Source organism: Triticum urartu, chromosome 2A, assembly GCF_056163025.1.
Source record: "Triticum urartu cultivar PI428250 chromosome 2A, HENAU_Tu73, whole genome shotgun sequence".
Taxonomy (NCBI): domain Eukaryota; kingdom Viridiplantae; phylum Streptophyta; class Magnoliopsida; order Poales; family Poaceae; genus Triticum; species Triticum urartu.
Genome location: NC_141874.1, coordinates 563680200 through 563696943, shown reverse-complemented (window position 1 = coordinate 563696943; position 16744 = coordinate 563680200).

The window sequence follows — 16744 nt, the reverse complement described above, 5'->3', positions numbered from 1 at the left end:
GAGCTGGGAACACTAGACATGCTGGAATAGTTTCTCCTAAGTAGTCTCTGGGGATTTCTTCTGCGTAGCGCTGAATGGATCTGGGATCCAAACTCTTTAAATAGGCGCTCTTCCTCGCATGGATGGGGTGTTATTCACAAAAATATCCTGACTTTCCACATTCACTCGACACGTGGAGGACAAAGATTATTCAACGCGCAGAAGCCAAGGAGGCGACATTGGATCAATGGCCGAATACATACCTTGGATATCATCAAAGGGGGAACCCGCCTTGCAATGTCGAAGACAATATGTGTGCCGACCACCTCGCTATTGAAGACTGGTTCGGGGCTACTGAGGGAGTCCTGGACTAAGGGGTCCTCGGGCGTCCGGCCTGTTATCCATGGGCTGGACTGATGGGCTGTGAAGACATGAAGGCCGAAGACTGCATCGTGTCCGGATTGGACTCTACTTGGCGTGGAAGGCAACCTTGGTGACCGAAGATTCCTTCTTATGTAACCGACTCCATGTAAACCCTTGATCCCCTCGGTGTCTATATAAATCGAAGGGGATAGTCCGGAAAGGGGACCCACGTATACTCATTACCATACCCACATAGGCTAGACTTCTAGGGTCTAGCCATTACAATCTCGTGGTAGATCTACTCTTGTAATAGTCATATTCATCAAGATCAATCAAGCAGGAAGTAGGGTATTACCTCCATAGAGAGGGTCGGAGCCTTGGCAAACATCGTGTCCCCCGTCTCCTATTACCATCGATCCTAGACGCACAGTTCGGGACCCCCTACCCGAGATCCTCCAGTTTTGACACCGACAAAGAGCTTGCCATAAACGGTTACGTCGATGCAAGCTTTGACACTGATTCGGATGACTCTAAGTCACAAACCAGATACGTATTTTTATTGTAAGGTGGAGCTGTCAGTTGGTGCAGTTAAGCAAAGCGTCGTGGCGGGGTCTACGTGCGAAGCAGAATACATAGCTGCTTCGGAAGCAACAAATGAAGGGGCCTGGATGAAGGAGTTCATACCCGATCTAGGTGTCATACCTAGTGCATCGGGTCCAATGAAAATCTTTTGTGACAATACTAGTGCAATTGCCTTGGCAAAGGAATCCAGATTTCACAAGAGAACCAAGCACATCAACAGACTCTTCAATTCCATCCGCGATCAAGTCAAGGAGGGAGACATAGAGATTTGCAAGATACATATGGATATGAATGTTGCAGACCCGTTGACTAAGCCTCTCTCACGAGCAAAACATGATCAGCACCAAGACTCCATGGGTGTTAGAATCATTACAATGTAATCTAGATTATTGACTCTAGTGCAAGTGGGAGACTGAAGGAAATATGACCTAGAGGCAATAATAAAGTTGTTATTTATATTTCCTTATATCATGATAAATGTTTATTATTCATGCTAGAATTGTATTAACCGGAAACTTTGTACCTGTGTGAATACATAGACAAACAGAGTATCACTAGTATGCCTCTACTTGACTAGCTCGTTAATCAAAGATGGTTAAGTTTCCTAGCCATAGACATGAGTTCTCATTTGATGAAGGGGATCACATCATTAGAGAATGATGTGATTAACTTGACCCATCCGTTAGCTTAGCACTATGATCATTAGTTTATTGCTATTGCTTTCTCCATAACTTATAAATGTTCCTATGACTATGAGATTATGCAACTCCCGAATACCGGAGGAACACTTAGTGTGCCATCAAACATCACAATGTTTTTTTAGAGTACGCCAACAGCGTACCTTAACTTTATAGAAGAAGAGAGAAAATGTCACAAGTTACAAGAATGGAAGCAAAGCTTCCAAAGAGGGACGCACACCCTAGCTCACCCAACTATCTATCTTATGCCAACACTCTCACAAAACGAGTCGTATCCTCCTCCACCCAAGCACGCCGATCTCCAGTCGTTGAGCTCCGCAATAATGGCAAGCGCCAACTCTAATGCAGTCTTCTACTGATTTAACCGGTGAAAGACTCTGGGTTGCGCTGCTTCCATAGGGTCCAAGTGGTCGCTATGATCATCGTGTCAACTCCGTGCTTGTGACCTTTTCTGAAGTTAGTCCGAATGGCCAGCCACCACTCAAGCAAAGTGTCAGCCGATGTAGGGGTGGAGCCCCTCAAGCTCAACGCCTCGAATATGTAGTGCCACACCTCCCTGGCATAGACGCACTGTATGAGAATGTGCTCCGCATTGTCTTCGTCTTGAAGACATGTAAAACAAGGGGACGAGGCAGTCTGAAGACCATGCCTAGCTCTTCTGTCCGAGGTCCAGATCCGGTGTTGCACTGCCAACCACACGAAGATTTTACACTTAAGAATAGCCCAACTTTTCCATATGCAAGTAGCGTAGGGGGCCCTCTCGGCGCCCTGGCAAAGTCGGTGATAGGTGGATTTAGCCATATAAGATCCGGAAGGGTCAGCCGGCCAGGAGAAATGATCTTCACTAGTGGGATCACGATTTATCGTGCTTATCGCAAGGTTGAGATGCAAGAGTTGCATATGGCCAACAAAGTTGATCTCACCTCTGATATCTAGCAACCATCTCCCTTCCAGTAATCCTTCTTCTACCGTGCGATGATTTATCGTGCGTGTGTCCACTTGAGCATGAATTAGTGGCGCAATGTCCTTGATCTCAAAGCCATGGATCCACCTGTCTCTCCAAAACAAGACCTTGCTGCCCTTCCCCACCGAGATATGCACCATACTGTCAAACACCTCCCGAGCCTCTCTGTCCACCACCATAGGCAAGCCTTGCCATGGCCTATCGGGGTCCGTCCTACGCAACCACTCCCATCGAACTCTTAGCGCCAGCCCTTGTAACTAGAGATTGCGAACACCCATACCACCAAGCCAAGTGGGTTTGCAAACCAGATTCCATGCAACAAGGCACTGACCACCGTTCACTTTATCCTTGCCTGCCCAAAAGAACGACCGCATCCATTGGTCGATCTCTTCGAAAACCCAGACCGGAGCCTCAGTGACCATGAAATGATGAATGGGTTTGGCTGCGATCACGGATTTAACTAGCACCAATCGACCTGGGCGGTGAATCAGCCCCCTTTGCCAAGCCAGGGCGAATCTCTTGGCATGACCTAACATAGGCTGCTAGTCAGCCCTGGAGAATTGCTTGATAGCCAATTGGAAGTCCCAGGTATTTGCATGGGAAGTTTCCCAAATGACAGTGCAGGATGAATTCCACCCGAGCTCTGTCACTGGTGTCCCCATGGATCACAATGGCCATAGACTTTTGATAGTTGATCCTAAGGCCAGAGGCCTCCCCGAACACCTGTAATACCATCCTGATGAACGAGAGGTCCAGCGCGGAGGGCTTGATGAACATGACCACATCGTCGGCGTAGATAGACACCGATTGGTGAGCGGCGATGGCTGGGAACTTACTAATGACACCAATGTTGACAGCCTTGATCATGATACGCGACAGAACGTCCATGGTGATGACAAATAACAGGGGAGAGACCGGATCCCCTTGTCTAAGGCCCTTGGCGTGGGTGAAGCTTCGACCAGGCACTCCATTAACTATCACCTTGATGGTAGCGGTCCGCAGGAGAATAGCGATCCAACCACACCACTTTAGACCAAAGCCTTTGCACCTCAAAACATCCAACAAGAACGACCAGTTGAGGGAGTCAAAAGCCCTAGTAATATCCAGCTTCAAGAACATGCTTGCCTCCTTGCGTGAATGCAGCTTCCTGGCCACTTGCCTAACAAGGAGAAAGTTGTCATGCAAGTGCCTCCCAGAGATGAAAGCCGACTGGTTGGGCGTGAGGATTTCTTTCATTTGGGTTCTAGCTCTGTTGGCGAGCAATTTGGCGAAGATCTTCACCACGTTGTGCGGGAGGCTAATGGGCAGAAAGTCACCAACCTCCTCAGCATCTGGCTTCTTCGGGATAAGCACAATATGGGCTCGGTTGAGCTTGCTGAAACCATGTCCGTCACCAACATAAAGCTTATGAAACACTGACATGATATCGTGCTTGATGATCGGCCACACCTTCTGATAAAAAGCGGTTGTAAACCCATCCGGCCCCGACGCCCGCTCCGGGTGCAACTATATGATCGTTCTCCAAACTTCCTCTTCAGTGAAGATAGCATCCAACTCTGAGAGACCGAGCTGGACCATGTCTAGGAATCCAAGATCGATGTCGGTGTCTCTTGCACAAGCATGACCCAGCAGCTGATCATACGCCTCTGTAAAGATCTCCTCCTTCCGCTCTTGATGCGAGACCAACTCCCCGGTGTGCCTGATGTGGGGGATGAAGTTTTTGGATCTCCTGCCGTTCATCGCAGCTTGGAAAAGCTTGGTGTTCGCATCCCCCTCGTGGATCCATCTCAGGCGGGAGCGCTGCCGTTCGATAGTGCGCTGGAGAGAAGCTAAACCCAGGAGAGCATGCTTAAGATATCTCCTCAACCACCTATCCCTCCAATCGAGATGTCGAGCCTCCATAGCTTTGTCCAGTCTAAGGATGACGTAATTAGCGATCGCCATCAAAATTTTGATGTTCCTAGTCTTCTGCTGGCCCCAGGCTTGAAGGGTAGAAGTAGTGTTTCAAAGCATCACATTGAGCCTGTTGAATGGGTCAACGACATCGTCCTCACAAACCCAAGCGTCTTTGACAGCTTGCTCAAAACCATCCAACCGAGTCCAAAAAATCTCGAACCAGAACCTACGCTTCGGGCAGAAACGAGTAGAAGTGGACAAGTGAAGCAGCACATGATCCGAGATGTTCGATGAGAGGGCTTGGAGCAACACATCAGGGAAGTTGAGCTCACAATCCACCGAGACAAGGACCCGATCAATCTTAGTCCTCAAGACCTGATCTCTCTCGTTACACCAAGTGAAACGCCTACCATGCATGTATAACTCCTTAAGCTCATTGTTGTCCACAAACGACTTGAACTTTCTCATCATGCCCCTATTCAGGTTTGGATTACTCTTCTCACTCGCGTGAAGTATCATGTTAAAGTCGCCTAAAACCATCCATGGCCCCGGGGACGCATCTCTGCGATGCTGCAACTCCATAAGAAACTGAGTCTTGAGCTCGTCCCCTTGGGGCCATACACGACCGAAAGCCACCACTCCGAGCCATCCTTGCTATGGACCAAACCAGAGAGGAAATTGCTGTCGTGCGTGATGTTATTGATCGCTAAGTACACGTTGTTCCATCGTAATAAGATTCCACCCCTAGTGTCCAACGCGGGTAAATAGGCAAAACCATCAAACGATGGTCCAATACATTGCATCACCAAGTATGGGTCAAAAACATCAATCTTCGTCTCTTGGAGACACACAAGATTCACCTTAGCCTCGACTACAAACTACCGGACAACATTTCTCTTGGCGGGGTTGTCGAGACCCCTTACGTTCCAGCACAGCACCTGGGGGTTCCAATACATGGAAACGGAGGGAAAACCCGGACCCCACTCCCAAACCAGCAAGATCAGGCCGCACTCAACACCTCCACGCCCCCTGAGCTCAATTCTGGAGTCGGCGGCACCTCTTTGCCAAACAGCGCAGCGATCACCTTCACATGTTGCTCTCTCAAGGGGGAATCAAATATCTCTGCTAACTCAGCGATGGTGTCTTCGTTGCCTTCCAAATCTTCCGGGACCAATCCGAGAGCCCTCATGAGCATGTTCTCAGCCTGCGTGGCCTTGTACTTGACGGTCGGTGCCCTCTTGGCACTTCTCGTGGTCCTGCGTGGGGTGAAAGGCTCGGCTTCAGTCCTTAGAGATGACTGAACCTCTAGTAGGATAGGTGGCGCAAGTTTCCTGGCCAACGAATTGCAGAACCACTTCAGTTTTTCATAAGTGATCACTTCGTGGGGTTTCATCCCTTCAACACGACCCTGACTCCGTTGTTGCATGCCTTGTTGCACGTTAGGATTGCCCAGCACGAGCGCAAGCTCCTAAGGGGCCGCCACGTGTGGCTGCATGCCCTCATAGCCCGGGGAAACAGCGCCAATCATTGGCGGGCCCTCCACCTGCACCGGGATCTCCATAGTGGCATGCAACTCATTGGAGTGGCCAACCACCGATGCTGAAAGCCGCTGCTCGCCATCCGAGGCCAGCATGCTCGGTCCCACCTCCACCAGAACGGGCACCCGCTCCACCAACGAATCTTTAGCTGGGCCCGCCACCACCACAGCCGGGGCCACAGGGGGCACGTCCATCAGGACAGTGGGGGTAGGCACCGGGATTATCTGGACATGCGTCTTGGGCGGCGCCAAAGATCCACCCTGCCTCATGGTCTCCATCCATTCAGTCGTCCTATCTGGGCCCACCGATAGCCGCAATGGGGATCCGCAGCGATGCGACTCACTATGCCCCGCCGAACACGTGCCCGAACCATCCACTCCGGGCCCACCCAACTGGTGTGAGCCAATGGGCACCCGATCCTGAACCGCGTCTGGTTCCACGATCCTCGAAACATCCACCTCCACCCTCTGGGTGAATGAGTGGCCGCCAGCTGGCTGCGCTGGAGAGGCCGTAACCATCTCAGTGTCATGGCCCCTTGGAGCATCACTAACCACCACCCGCGGCACCGGGGTCGAGCCGATGGTGCCCATCGGATTCGAAATTCCAGTGCCCGAGCTAGCTGTCACCACCACCCATCCACCTGCTCTCCCGAGATGGTCAAAATCCGACAGGCGTGAGGTCAGCCTATCCTGAACCGGGAGCGCTGGCCCACCAGCCGGGCACACGAGCTGCACAGGATCCAAAGGAGGAAGCTGCCAAACCACTGGTGCCCCGTCTTCGGCCACCACGGCAGCGAAAGTCCGGCCACCCACCGCGCCTGCGCGGCCAACGTAACTTGGTGATTATAAAGATTCTCTACAGGTGTCTCCGATGATGTTTGTTGAGTTGGCATCGATCAAGATTAGGATTTGTCACTCTGATTGTCGAAGAGGTATCTCTGGGCCCTCTCGGTAATGCACATCACTAAAAGCCTTGCAAGCAATGTGACTAGTGATTTAGTTACGGGATGTTGCATTACGAAACGAGTAAAGAGACTTTCCAGTAACCAGATTGAACAAGGTATGATGATACCGACGATCGAATCTCGGGCAAGTAACATACCGATGACAAAGGGAACAACGTATGTTGTTAAGCAGTTTGACCGATAAAGATCTTCATAGAATATGTAGGAACCAATATGAGCATCTAGGTTCCGCTATTGGTTATTGACCGGAGATGAGTCTCGGTCATGTCTACATAGTTGTAGAACCCGTAGGGTCTGCACGCTTAACGTTCGATGACGATCGGTATTACGAGTTTATGTATTTTGATGTACCGAAGGTAGTTCATAGTCCCGGATGTGATCACAGACATGACGAGGAGTCTCTAAATGGTCGAGACATGAAGATTGATATATTGGAAGGTTATGTTTGGACACCGGAATTGTTTTGGATGAGTTTGGGCATATACCGGAGTACCGGGGGGTTACCGGAACCCCCCGGGGGCTTAATGGGCCTACATGGGCTTTAGTGGAAGAGAGAGGAGGTGACCAAGAGGTGGGGCGCACCCCCCAAGCCCAATCCGAATTGGGAAGGGGGTCGGCCCCCATTTCCTTCTTCTCCTCTTCCCCTTCCTCCCCCCTCCTAGTTGGACTAGGAAAGGGAGGAAACCTACTCCTAGTAGGAGTAGGAATCCCCCCTTGGGGGCGCACCATGAGGTCGGCCGGCCGCCTCCTCCCCTCCTTTATATCCGGGGGAAGGGGGCACCCCATAGACACACAAGTTGATCTCTTAGCCATGTGCGGTGCCCCCCTCCACAGATTTCCACCTCGGTCATATTGTCGTAGTGCTTAGGCGAAGCCCTGCGTTGGTAACTTCATCATCACCGTCAACACACCGTCGTGCTGACGAAACTCTCCCTCGGCCTCAGTAGGATCTATAGTTTGAGGGATGTCACCGAGCTGAACGTGTGCAGATCGTGGAGGGGTCATGTGTTTGGTACTTGATCGGTTGGATCGCGAAGACGTTCGACTACATCAACTGCGTTACTTAACGCTTCCGCTTTTGGTCTACGAGGGTACATAGACACACTCTCCCCTCTCGTTGCTATGCATCCCTAGATAGATCTTGCGTGATCGTTGGAATTTTTTTGAAATATTACGTTCCCCAACACCTGAGCATAGACATGTGTTGTCATTTGATGAACGGGATCACATCATTAGAGAATGATGTGATGGACCAGACCCATCTGTTAGCTTAGCATAATGATTGTTTAGTTTTATTGCTATTGCTTTCTTCATGACTTATACATGTTCCTCTGACTATGAGACTATGCAACTCCCGTATATCGGAGGAACACCTTGTGTGCTATCAAACGTCACAACGTAAGTGGGTGATTACAAAGATGCTCTATAGGTGTCTCCGATGGTGTTTGTTGAGTTGGCATAGATCGAGATTAGGATTTGTCACTCCGTGAATCGAAGAGGTGTCTTTGGGCCCTCTCGGTAATGCACATCACTATGAGCCTTGCAAGCAATGTGACTAATGACTTAGTTACGAGATGATGCATTACAGAACGAGTAAAGAGACTTGCCGGTAACGATATTGAACTAGGTATGATGATACCGATGACCGAATCTCGGGCAAGTAACATACTGATGACAAAGGGAATGATGTATGTTGTTATACGGTTTGACCGATAAAGATCTTCGTAGAATATGTAGGAGCCAATATGAGCATCTAGGTTCCGCTATTGGTTATTGACCGAAGATGTGTCTTGGTCATGTCTACATAGTTCTTGAACCCGTAGGGTACGCACGCTTAACGTTCGATGACGATTTGTATTATGAGTTATGTGATTTGATGACTAAAGTTTGTTCGGAGTCCTGGATGAGATGACGGACATGACGAGGAGTCTCGAAATGGTCGAGAGGTAAAGATTCATATATTGGAAGGTTGCATTTGGACATCGGAATTGTTCCGAGACGTCCGAGCATTTTTCTGTAGTACCAGGAGGTTACCAGAACCCCCCGGGGAAGTTAAAGGGCCTTAGTGGGCTTTAGTTGACAGAGGGAATAAGGGCAACGAGGTGGCGCGTGCCTCCCCCTGCCCAAACCGAATTGGACTAGGGGTGGGGGCGCCCCTCCTTCCTTCTCCTTCTCCCCTCCTTCCTTTCCCTCCTGTGGAAGAAAGGAAAAGGGGGGGGCGAATCCTACTTGGACTAGGAATCCAAGTAGGACTCCCCCTGGTGCGCCCAACCTGGCCGGCCTCCTCTCTCCCTCCCTCATTATTTATGTGGCCAGGGGCACCCCAATAGCACAACAGACAATCTCTTAGCCGTGTGCGGTGCCCCCCTCCATAGTTCAACACCTCGGTCATATCGTCGTAGTGCTTAGGTGAAACCCTGTGCCGGTAACTTCATCATCACCGTCGCCACGCCGTTTTGCTGACAGAACTCTCCCTCGTCCTCAACTAGATCAAGAGCTTGAGGGACGTCATCATGCTGAACGTGTGTTGAACACGGAGGTGCCATACGTTCGGTGCTAGGATCGGTTGGATCGTGAAGACGTTCGACTACATCAACCGCGTTACTAAACGCTTCTGCTTTTGGTCTAGGAGTGTACGTGGACACACTCTCCCCGTCTTGTTGCTATGCATCTCCTAGATAGATCTTGCGTGATCGTAGGAATTTTTTTAAAATAACTGCGTTCCCCAACACATGCCACGGGAATCACAAACTTTAACACAAGTATTTCTACCAATCCACAATTACTCACTAGCATGACTCAAATATCACCATCTTCATATCTCAAAATAGATGCAAGGTATCTTTATATCTCAAGTGTTCCCAGGCCATATCTGTACATGCTAGGCTCGTTAAGTTTAACCCGAGTATTCTGAATGAAATATGCCCTACAGGCAACAATGAAGTTTTTATTTTATATTTCCTTATATCATGATAAATGTTTATCATTCATGCTAGAATTGTATTAACCGGAAACTTGATACATGTGTGGATACATAGACAAAACACCGTGTCCCTAGTAAGCCTCTACTAGACTAGCTCGTTTTAATCAAAGATGGTTAAGTTTCCTAACCATAGACATGTGTTGTCATTTGATGAACGGGATCACATCATTAGGAGAATGATGTGATGGATAAGACCCATCCGTTAGCTTAGCATATTGATCATTCAATTTTATTGCTATTGCTTTCTTCATGTCATATACATATTTCTTTGACTATGAGATTATGCAACTCCCGGATACCAGAGGAATACCTTGTGTGCTATCAAACGTGACAACATAACTAGGTGATTATAAAGATGCTCTACAGGTATCTTCGAAGGTGTTTGTTGGGTTGGCATATATCGAGATTAGGATTTGTCACTCCGAGTATCGGAGAGGTATCTCTGGGCCCTCTCGGTAATACACATCATAAGAAGCCTTGAAAGCAATGTGACTAATGAATTAGTTGTGGGATGATGTATTACGAAACGAGTAAATAGACTTGCCAGTGACGAGATTGAACTAGGTATGAAGATACCGACAATCGAATCTCGGGCAAGTAACATACTGATGACAAAGGGAATAACGTATATTGTCATTACAGTACGACCGATAAAGATCTTCGTAGAATACGTGGGAACCAATATGAGCATCCAGGTTCCACTGTTGGTTATTGCCCGGAGAGGTGTCTCAGTCATGTCTACATAGTTCTCAAACTCGTAGGGTCCGCACGCTTAACGTTCGATGACGATTTTGTATTATACGAGTTATATGATTTGGTGAACGAATGTTGTTCGGAGTCCCGGATGAGATCACGGACATGATGAGGAGTCTCGAAATGGTCAAGAGGTAAAGATTCATGTATAGGACGATGATATTCGGACATCGGAAGTGTTCTGGGGGTACCGAATACATATTAGGTCACCAGAAGGGGTTCCGGGCACCCCCCCGGCAACTTTATAGGCCTAATGGGCCAAGAGGGGAAACGCAACAGCCAGCAGGGGCTGCTGCGCCCCCCATATGGGCCGCACCTTAGGAGGAGAAAAGGGGGAAGAGAGAAGGAAGGTAAGGGGGGCGAATTGGACAAGGCCCCCAAGTAGGATTCCTCCTACTTGGGGCGCCCCTTGGATGTCCCCCTCCCCCTCCCACCTATATATACGTGGGGAGGGGCGCCTAGAACACACAACAACATCTATTAGCCATGTGCGGCGCCCCCTCCACAGTTTACGCCTCCGGTCATATTCACGTAGTGCTTAGGCGAAGCCCTACGCGGATCACTTCACCATCACCGTCACCACGCTGTCGTGCTGACGGAACTCTCCCTCGACACTTTGCTGGATCAAGAGTTTGAGGGACGTCATCGAGCTAAACGTGTGCAGAACTTGGAGGTGTCGTACGTTCGGTGCTTGATCGGTCGGAACGAGAAGAAGTTCGACTACATCAACAGCGTTGGCAAATGCTTCCGCTTGTGGTCTACGAGGGTACATGGACACACTCTCCCCCTCTCATTGCTATGCATCTCCTAGATAGATCTTGCGTGAGCGTAGGAATTTTTTTGAATTTGCATGCTACGTTTCCCAACATCGGCGAAGGATCCGCGTGGGATGGAGAACTTGAAGGGGGTGGCGGGTTTCGGCGGTGAGGAGAATGTGGCTAAATAGGGCGACCGATTCGACGGGAGATGACCCAATTCCTCCTGCCGCTTTCTTGGGTATGCACACGAGCTTGCACCATCTCCATACTCGCATGAGCTTGACACGTTCCCCTCCCCTACTAGCCGCGAGCCTAGGTGAGAGGAAACGACTTATTCGTCCATCCCTAATGGGCATGGCTAGGAGGTGCTCTAAACATCTCGCGAGCCAATATTTGGATTTTTAAGGCAAACGCGGACTTTATTATTACACGCCGTAAGAATGTCTATAGGTACTGTGATAGGATTGTATGGGAGACCTAGCCAAACATGACGATCAATACCTAAAATAGAGGCGTGCTTTTTGCAAGGGTATGAGCCTCAAAATTAGAGTTTCTGCGTTCATACATAAAAAATGACTGACTTTGTAGAGATGTCTTCCGCATGTTAACCTCTTGGAGGATTCACTTATTCCCTACTTGATATCTTTCACCACCACCTGACAATCAAACACGATCTTAGTGCATGTAAGGTTAAGATTCTTTGCTAGAGCAACTCCTTCTGGACAGGAGCTTCTCTTCCCTGGCCTATGGTGCAAATCAAGCTAACACATAACCCATGCCCCCCCCACGCACAAATATTGGTCGGCCAACGTAAAAAAAGGGAGGGTCTCCCATGTTTTCTCCGTTTCTTTTTTGCCTTTTGTTTTTGTTTTCTATTTTTCGCGTCTTGAACAAATGTTCAGGATTTCAAAGAAAGATCCGAATTTCAAAACATGTTCATTAATTTTTTTAAAGTTGCAAATTTAGAAACATGTTTTTCATTTTTTTTAATTTAGAAATTGTTCATGGTTTCAAAAATTTAAAAATACTCCACGATTTCATATAATGTTCACAAACTTGAGAAATCTTTTGAATTTCAAAAAAATGTCACAAATTAAAAAATGCTCATGAGTACAAAAGAAGTTCATTGATTTGAAAAATGTTTCAAATTTTAAAAATGTTCATGAATTTAAAAATATTCACTAATTTCAAAAAATATTCATCAATTTAGAAAAATGTTCACAAAGTTATTCTTATTTTTTTTAAAATTATTGATTCAATATGTTAAAAAATTTCAAAAAAGTATGCGTTGATTCAAAAAATATTCATGGATTTTAAAAATTGTGACTGAACTTCAAGAAATGCTCACGAAATTCAATTTTTTCAAAATTAGAAAATGAATAAAATGGGAAAAAGAAAAATGGAAAAGAAAATAAGAAGAAATGAAAGAAAAAACACACACAAAAAAACGAACTCAGGAAAATGATGGAACCAGAGGAAAAAAATGAAAACAGAAGAAAGGGTGTTTGGTTGCCATCCCCACCCATGCGGGAAATAGGATTCACCCTTCCCGAAAGATTTGGATGTAGACCAGGCTACAAATGGCCCAAAACTACATCGCGCAGGCTTCACTGGGCACAGAGCTACCAAACGAATCATTTACGTTGTCCCACGGACACGATGCTGCTTCGAGTATATCCTCTCAAGGGCTTGCGGCGCTAGGGTTCCACCTTTTCCTCCGGCGATCTACCGCCGGAGTCCATGTTAAACCTGCCCGATGGTCGGCGCTCCGGCCAAGGGGAGTCTACTTACACCTGCTGGAAGTACTCCGACGGTCTGCATGGAGGATCCATCGCCAGATCGGGCAGCGGCTGAAGAGGAAGGGAAGAAGGAGGGGTCATGTTTGGCGGATCTACTCGGTGGCGGGGGGTCTGACCTGACTGGTCCGGAAGATGGAGATGATAGAGAGAGGGAGGAGGAGGAGCAGAACTTGGAGGAGGAGGAGGAAGAAGATGGTGGATATGACAGGGCTGATGAAGATCTGGAAGATCAGTTTGTGGGGATGAACCTGCACGAGAAGGAGACGGAAGATCTTGATTTTTCAGGCGAAGTGGATAATCTCATTAGAGAGGTGCGCTGGTTAGGGATATTTAGGGTTCATACAACCATCCCTTTGGGCACACGACGCTGCTCAACCTGATGCGCAATGGATGGGCTGCTGCGAAAGGTGTCACGTTCAATATCAAAGGCCCTAACTTGTTCCTTGTTCAGTGTCATTGCCTTGCAGATTGGAAGAGGATCATGGATGGTGGGCCTTGGCTTTTCCGCAAGGCGCCGGTAGTTATTCAAGAGTATGACGGGTTCTCCGATGTCTCTCAGTACAAACTAAATAAAATCCCGGTGTGGGCTAGGATCAAAGGCTTGCCACCGGGACTGACAACCAAGAAGGCCCTAGCAGAAAAGGTTGTAGCCAAGGTCGGAGGGCCACCCTTTACAGTTATGGTGAATGAGGGGGTGATAGACCCTAATAATTCATTAAGGGCGAGGGTGTATCTGGATGTTAATAAGCCCCTTGTTCGATTTGTGCCAATAAATCTGAGAGAGAGCAAGAGATATCCAGTGACCTATGAAAAACTCCTAGATTTTTGCTACCATTGTGGACTGATGGGGCATATAGTATAGGAATGTGGGGATGGGGTGCACGATCCCAGGACTTTTCAATGGGGTGACTGGCTGCTTTGGGCTCCGGAGCCGAACCCTGGCGCTCCACCAGAGCGGGACGGGGGAGGAAGAGGTGGTACCAGAGGGAGAGCAGGCGGAAGGGGAGAGAGAGGAGGAAGGCAGGGCAGAGGTGACAGGTCAGGAGGAAGAAACAACTCAGGAAGACACGATGAGGGGGGAGAGGATGTGAACTACCAGACCGGACATATGGGAGCCAGGGAGAGGAACATTCACAAGAGGCTGGTCTCGTCCGACGGGACGCTGAATGTCAGAGGACAACCGGTCCCTAATCTAGCAGGCAAGGTGGCGGATACAGTCCTTATGTTGGAGGGGGGCTCAACTTCAACAGGCAGTGATGGAGGGCAGAAAACTCCGGGCAAGGTACCGATAGTGAAGAGAAGGAAGCAGGGGGATACAATTGATGCTCAAAGCGATGAACTAATGTCGGAGGCGGCCTCCCTCGAGGAGGACCGCGGAACCCAATGAATGTTTTGTGTTGGAACTTTCGCGGTTTGGGCAACCCCGCGACAGTTCATGAAGCCCGTGATCTCACGGCTAAATTTGCCCCGGCCGTGCTCTGCCTAGTAGAGACTCAATTGCCGAGTGCACGTGTCAAGATTTTAGCACAATCATTTGGTTTTGATAGATCTTTTGCAGTTAGTAGCTCGGGGCTGAGCGGTGGTCATGTAATTTTTTGGAATGATGCAATAAAATTAGAAGTTATGGGCTACTCAAAGTATCATATAGACACTAATATATCAGATCTTGGACCCTCTCCGTGGAGGTTAACTTGCGTGTATGGAGAAGCACAGGTGTCGGAAAGGTACAAAACATGGGACACTCTATGTTCTATGTCAGGATCTTCACCGCTGCCTTGGGTAGCGCTCGGAGACTTCAATGAAGTTCTTACACAGTCAGACACATGAAGGAGTAAACTTGAGAGGACAAGGTCAGATGGATAGATTCAGGGACGCCCTTGATATTTGTGGCTTGCTGGACTTGGGTCACAAAGGGAGATGGTGGACTTTTGAGAAAAGGGTTGCGGGAGGGACATATACAAGGGTCCGTCTTGACCGGGTAGTCGCAGATGCAGCCTGGAGTTCTTCTTTTCCTTTTGCTGAAGTTAGAAACGAGACGACTGCATGCTCAGATCACGGGCCTATCGTTCTTAAACTAACAGGTGAAGAGGATACCAGGAGGAAGGCAAAGAGCTTCAAGTATGAAGTTATGTGGGAAAGACATCCAGAGCTATACCCCTTTATAGAAACAACTCGGAAAGGAAAGCTAGATTGGTTTTCGGCAAGTGAAGTCAGGGACAAGTTAGCAGATCTCAGCGAAAACTTGCACAGCTGGGATAGGCACACGTTTGGCAATGTTAAGCGAGAGATCAAGCAACTCACTAAAGAACTTGAGATGCTAAAAAACGTCCCAAGGCGGTCTGAACCAAGCCACCTTGAAATCAAGGTAGTTGATAGGCTTGTCGAGCTATACCACAGGAAGAGATCCTAGGTAGACAGCGCTCGCGGGTTGACTGGCTTACTTACGGAGATAGCAACACGAAATATTTTCCAGCAAAGGGCTTCAATGAGGAGGAGGAAGAACAAAATCACGGCCCTGACCAGGCCGGATGGACAGGTAACGGAAGATGTCAAGGAGCTGGAAGTGCTGACAACCGAGTTTTACAAACACCTCTACACCTCCGAGGGATGTAACAATATGCAAGAAGTGTTGGACTCGGTTTCGGTGAAGGTCACGAATGATATGCGGGCACAATTGGATGCGGAGTATACAGAAAAGGAGGTCAAAACAACACTTTATCAAATGTTTCCTACGAAAGCGCCAGGTCCAGATGGTTACCCGGTGCATTTTTTCAAAAACATTGGCATGTTTGTGGGGAAGAAGTAACTAGGGCCATCCTAGCGATTGTGGAAGGGAAAGAGAGTGCGGAAGGCATCAATCAAACTTATTTGGTCTTGATACCGAAGGTAAAAAATCCTTCCCTCTTGTCACAGTTTCGACTGATAAGTTTATGCAATGTACTTTATAAGATAGCTTCCAAAGTTATCGCCAACCGACTGAAGATGGTGCTCCCCGAGATAATCTCAGCAGAACAGTCGGCCTTTGTGCCAGGCCGCTTGATCACAGATAATATCATTGTAGCCTATGAGTGCCTGCATTTTATGAAGCGTAACAAAGCAATCAAACACATAGATTGCGCTCTTAAATTGGATATGATGAAAGCATATGATAGATTGGAATGGGATTATTTAAGAGCAATAATGATGAAACTTGGCTTTTCTCAGAGATGGGTTGATATTGTTATGACACGGTAACATCAGTTTCATATTCGGTTTTATTCAACGGAAAGAAGTTGGAGGAGTTCAGACCTAGCAGAGGTATTCGTCGGGGAGATCCAATCTCCCCTTACCTGTTCTTATTGGCAGCGGAGGGCCTTTCAGGCCTATTGAAAAATTTAAGTCAGTCATCTCAACTGGGTGGGATACAAGTGGCGCCCTCGGCACCACCTGTTAATCACTTGCTGTTTGTGGATGATAGCATGCTGTTC